The sequence below is a fragment of the Gekko japonicus genome, unplaced genomic scaffold (assembly GCF_001447785.1).
Source record: "Gekko japonicus isolate JY-2015 unplaced genomic scaffold, Gekko_japonicus_V1.1 scaffold1276, whole genome shotgun sequence".
NCBI classification, from domain to species: Eukaryota; Metazoa; Chordata; class Lepidosauria; order Squamata; family Gekkonidae; genus Gekko; species Gekko japonicus.
This window is the reverse complement of record NW_015169814.1, coordinates 167,821-173,959: the sequence shown is the minus strand read 5'-3', so window position 1 is coordinate 173,959 and position 6,139 is coordinate 167,821.

Genomic DNA, 6,139 nt, shown 5'->3' with positions numbered 1-6,139 from the left:
GGGATGCAGAGGCCTCTGGCCGCCGCCGCCGTTCCCCCACCCCCTCCCACCCTCACCCATTACTGTTTACCTTACCACCATCCAGCCTATGCGTTCGTTACAGACCACATCTTTCTAGATCTCGTTGTATCGGTTTCACAACGGGCTTTTCTGCTAGTAACAATATAATTCTTCACTGGAGAAGACCCTGATGCTGGGAAAGGCTGAAGGTCAAAGAAGACGGGGACGGCAAAGGATGAGATGGTTAGACAGTGTCATCGATGCAACGAACATGAAATTGAGCCAACTTCAGAGGACGGCGGAAGACAGGAAGGCCTGGCGTGATCTGGTCCATGGGGTCGCGGAGAGTCGGACTCGACTGTGCGACTGAACAACAAAATAACAACATATTGATACTATGGCCGTATTTCTTTAAAAAGTCACTGAAATATAGATGTATCAGTATACTATTGTAACAGGTTTAGGAGGTTGTATGGATTCTCAGCTTTCATTTCGAAAAAAGTCTCTAGTCTCTGCCCTTGCAGAAGTATAAGGAAAAAGGCATATCTGCACAAAGGAAAAACATAGAGACTTACTTCTTCTTCTTTTTTTTTAAGTGAAAGCTGGGAACTCAGAGAACCTGCTAAAACTATCATTACAACAGTGCACAACAGCAGGATACAACGGAAAGTCAGTTTGGTGTAATGGTTAGGACCATCGACTGTAATCTGGGAGAAACAGGTTTGATTCCCCCACTCCTCCACATGCAGTTCCTAGCGTGACCTTGGGTCAGTCACAAGTTCTCTCAGAGTTGTTCTCTCAAGAGCAGTCCTCGAAAGAGCTCTCTCAGCCCCACCTACCTCACAGGGTGTCTGTTGTGGGGAGAGGAAGGGAAAGGAAATTGTAAGCTGCTCTGAGACTCCACATGAAGGGCAGGGTATAAATCCAGTCTCTTCTCTTCTCTTCTTCTTCTATATTGATACATTGACATTTTAGTGACTTTAAAAACAAACAGAAGCATACATCCGTTTGGGTAGGAAGATGAGAGGGAGTATTTTGATGATGATGATGATGACAGTCCAGTAACTGAAAAGTATGGTGGAGGTGGGTGGGGTAAAGAAAATGGACAGAAACCTTACACACAAGGAAAAATGCAAGTCATAATGAGCTTCCAGAAAAAGACTGGGGTTAGAGTGATCTCCAAAGATCCAGAGGGGGAAAAGAAACAGGGGGGAGGGACAAAACAAACAAAAAAGAACAAAAATATATATGCAGAAACTGGGATAGACTGAAGCAGTATGGGGCAAGAACCGATGGGAAAAAAACCATCTGCAAAAGTCCTGATAATCTTTATTTGTGGAACCAGAAATATTAGAGGATAGCTTCAGAGCATAAATTGCTGTGGGATTAACAAGGTCTAGTGGTCAGCAGTAAAAATACCCCCCAAAGGCTTGGCTATTTCTAACTTTCAGATACCAATGCTATTTACCTGCTGGAATGCAGTTTTAATGATTGGGCAAATAAAATGATGTCCTTCTTTACGTGCTATTAACTATACTCATGCCCTTCCAGCCCAAACTGAGGACATCTCTAAGGCAAATGCAAAGCGGTACCACCCCTCCACCCCCACCTTTGGTCTTCTAAGTACTTTTTAAAGTCAACTTACTGGTTGACTAATGCATGAGACACTTACAAGGGCTTACCCTTCCCTGTAACCCTTAATTCCTTCCTGATCTGCAGAATCCTCAGCTCACCCACAGATGAAACCTGTTTTTAAGGAATAATCAGATCTCTAGTGATGTGACCTCATTATTCAGCAAATGTTGTTTGACTTCTACTGACCTCTGTGGGAGAAAACCTAGCTGCTGGGCAATTTTCCTCCATCCAGGATTCGATTCTTCATTGAGGCAACACTTCAAAGTCCTCCATTACAGTTAAAGGAAGTAATTGATAGATTCACAACGCAAACCAGGAAACGTTCACTTGACCAGGCCACGTTACCTAAGAAATTACACTAATAGCAATCCCATTACAAGCGACAAATATTGTATTAAAATTACAGAAGGATAAAGAGCTGCAGTGTAAATCAAATATGAGCGAATGATTAAAAAGTTCTTTGATCTTGTTTGGGTCCAGTTTTTCTACAGACACGTTCAGCAAACTTAATACTATTCTATGGTAGCAATTTTAAGCAGTTTTCTGGCATTTTCTTTATTTAGAACGGTTTCCTTTGCAGAACAAAAAACAAAACAGTGGTACCACTTTAGTTTAGCGGAGGCTGAGCAGCTGATAAATACAGGTGACCATTTAACAAGTGGCATTTTTAAAAAAAAAATCCAGGTACATGTAACCACTTGGAATTTGATCATACATAACGGCCTGAGACATAATGAGGAGAATTTTCGCATGGATTGGATCAGAAACTTGAGGGTGGGGAGGCTCATTAAGGGGACAAATTTGGTAAGTTAAATCACCATATATGTGCACTAAATCCAAATCTTAGGGGAAATGTTCCAGGAACCCCTTGAAGCAAATCCAGGCCGTTGTCACACGGATCTCTTACCGCGTTAGTTTTCCCGCAGTTCTTCTATCCGTGACCTTTTATATCGCTTGGAGGTGGTCAGACGGTCCCTCTGTCTTCTGCTTCACTTGCGCGAAGTACTGATCACACAGCGCGCCGTCCCAGCGGTGGCACATTTTTTTAAAAAACAAACCTGCGCATGCGCTTGTCTTCCCATGCGTATGGCGAATTACGGCTTGAACAAGCAACATCGGCGTTACCAAACTGTCAATACACGTGATCGAAGACGTAAAGGAAAACGAGAAAGAAAACGGGGTTAAACATGCGCTTGGGCGTACATACAAACTAAAAAGACCAAAATAAAAGCTAGTGCCTGTTTGCACATGCGCATAACTTAAACCGGAAACACAAAAAGGGGGGGGAGTGTAGCACAGGCACGGCGGATTGCTGTCCAGATACCAAAACCGCGGATACAAAGCGCGAGATATCGGGAAAACACCTGTTCCAACGAGTGTCAGAAAACGCGGATAAAAAGAGCAAAAACCGCAGGACTCAGCCCGCTTCGGTGTGGGAGGCGGGTTTTCCAATATGAACAGGAAACTTTAATGTGCGAGGGATCAGCAGTGAAGCCCGCACTAAATGTCCGTGTGACCTGACCCCTGGATGAGCTCTCTTGCTTCCCTTTGCAAACTCTAAGGCTCCAGGAGAACTGGTCGAGGCAGCTGAAATCACCTCCATTGTCTCTCCTCTTCTGCAAATTCTAGCTGGAGCTTGGTCCAGCGTCTTGCACTCTTCCTGCCCTTCCCCCCAATCCTGATAGGTATTCATGTTGCTAAGGCTCTGGGGTTGCCGACTCTGTGTTGGGGACTTCTTGGAGATTTGGGGCAGAGCCTGGGAAGAGCAGAGTTCGGGGAGGGGAGGGAAGGGAAGGGAGATCAGCAGGGATGTGTTCCCATAGACTTCACCCTCTGAAGCTGCCCTTGGGTTAGAAGACTAGTCATTTGCTCTTTGAAAGACCCAACCCAGATCCAACTTGGGTTCCCCACAACCACACAGCATGTAGAGGAGGAAAATGATGGTGGTGGGAACTGGGAAGTGCCACCAAGTCACAGCTGACTTATGGTAACACTGCGGGGTTTGCAAGGCATGAGACGTTCAGAGGTGGTTTTCCGTGGCCTGCCTCCGTGTCATGACCCTGGCATTGCTTGATGGTCCCTCATCCAAATGCTGGCCGGGACTGACACTGTCATGCTCACCCTGCGCCCTTGGTGCAGTCCTCCCGTGGCCATGGCGCGTTCCTCCGATGCGGGGTCATTGTTCCTGGGAGTCGGGACACTGAAGGCAGGGGGAGGGTTGAGGCCTCAGATAAGCAGGGGGTGAGGTTAACTTCACCCCGTAGGCCCCTCTGCCATCATGCAAGGTGCTGTCTGTTGGCTCACTCTTTCTCTCTCTCTGTCCTCGCCTTCGCCCGTTTCTCCTCCTCCCCAGCCCCATTCCTTTCCCCTTCTTTTATTCCCCGCCGTCTCCCCCATCCTCCCATCGCTGCCCCCTGTAATAACCCTGGATGCTACCCCGGCATCTAGAGCGTGGCTAGAGTAGGGCCAGCGGCGGTTCTGTCGGTCCGGGGGCCGCGCCACCGGCGCTGTCATGTGGGGTGCTCTGGGGCTGTGCACCAGTCGTCAGCCTCTCCATGGAGGCGCTTGAGTTGCCGCTGCAGAGTGGTTCTTCGGAGCCCTCGGCTCTGTGGTTGAGCCTGGCTGGAGTGCTGTGTCTCTCGAGCGGTGGCAGCGGCTGGTGTGCCGCATCATCCTGGCTTCGGCACCCGTCCTGTTGCTGGTTTCGTCTGCTTCACTTCTGGGATCTAACGGGCTCTCCAGGTCAGGGTGCAACCCTAATTATAACCCTTAAAACCCGTTTAGTTGTATTCTGATCACCTCTCCGATTTTGTCCAACAGAATCACATGATGGACACATTTATGCCCATCCTGAGAGCCAAACTTATAACACTGTTGAAGTGTCTGAACTGAGTACATAAAGAGGGGAAAGTAATTCCGCAACTTTACGTTTCAATTGATAGCATTCTTTCTGGATAATAATGTTTCATTATTATTAGATATTGTTCTCGTGAAATTACTTAAACAATAAGACTCCAAACATTTTATGTTCGCATTTTGGTTCCCCCGATAGAACCTTGTTCTGACCCTGAAAAGGCCATTTAATTAATCTTTTCTCTCTCTCTCAAATGAGACCCGGTAGCCAAAGATCTGGCACAGAGACAATTCATCAAGCGAGAGACTGGAACACAGTGATGCCTCAGCCTTCAAAGACTCAGAGCACGAACATTCAAGGAAATGCAATTACTGCATGTGAACGCAGAATAGAAAATGAAAAGTAAAGTGTACTGTAAAGGCCTGATACATTTTGCACCTTTCATTTTCTCTTCCCATTCATCAAGACATAATCTTGGCCTTGGATCCAAAGGGGGAATTTACGCCCACCCTCTGCCTTGTGCGATTGGAAACTTCCTTTTCTGAACTGTTCGTGTCCAGGCCAAATCCCAGCACTAGGCAATTGCTCTCAGTTCAAGAAATTATTCACCCTGTGGTGTTCGGAGAAAGAGGTGGGCCATTTCTTTATTTACTATCATAATACACATGTATACATATTGACCCACACCCCGCAGGGGCTTTCAAAGCCATACACAAGAAAGGGAAGTCTGAAAACAACCAGACAAACTTGAATGGCATTAGAAGAGGGCTGGAGCGAGGATTGCCAGCTCTCATTTGGGGGTGGAGCCCCCCTGGAGATTTTGGGGGGTAACCTAAGGTTGCCAGCCTCCAGGTGGGGCCTGGGGATCTCCCACTTTTACAACTGATCTCCAGAATGCATTCCATTTGACTGTAACTCGCCCAAAATGAGTTTTCTACTAGCAATTGTGCTTTGTTATTGACCTATGAAGAAAAAAAATATGTGAGCATCAGCAGGGGTCATTCCGTAGAAAAAGAGGTGCAGGAGCTCATTAGCATAACTTATTTGCATACGCCACACCCCCTGACATCACCGGAAGTGTGTCAGAAGGCAACACCCACCGCTCAGGTGCCACTGGACTGTTTTGGATTGCTAGCTACTGGGGGGGGGGATGTGCAGATCTGTCCTCGCAGAGGAGGGAGAGCTTGTGCCTGAATAAAACTTGGCCTTAAAGGTGCCACTGGACTGTTTTGGGGCGGGGGGGGGGAGCTCTGCAACTTACCTGGCTGTTTCTTGCTCTGACTGAGGGCTGCTGGGAGCAGGGGGTGGGCCTTGTTGCATGTGCCCACACCATGGGCTCTTTACTGCCGGAGCCCCGCTCCTGTGCACTCCTGAAGGAAATGACCCCTGAGCATCAGGCTTCATGTCTACTCTTATAGATGAGACAAAAAACTGGAAATTATCTATAGACTCTTGTTCAGAAGAAGGAATCGAAATGACACAGGACATTCCAGAGCACGTCGTTAACATCGTTTGCTTAATTAAAAACCACTTCTGTTTATTTGAAACTGACTGTATTTTTGTATTCCAACCTTGTAAAAAAAGCAGACCACTTTAATTTATTTAAACAGCATATATTTTCTGATTTTTGCAGTACGGTATTATTTAGTT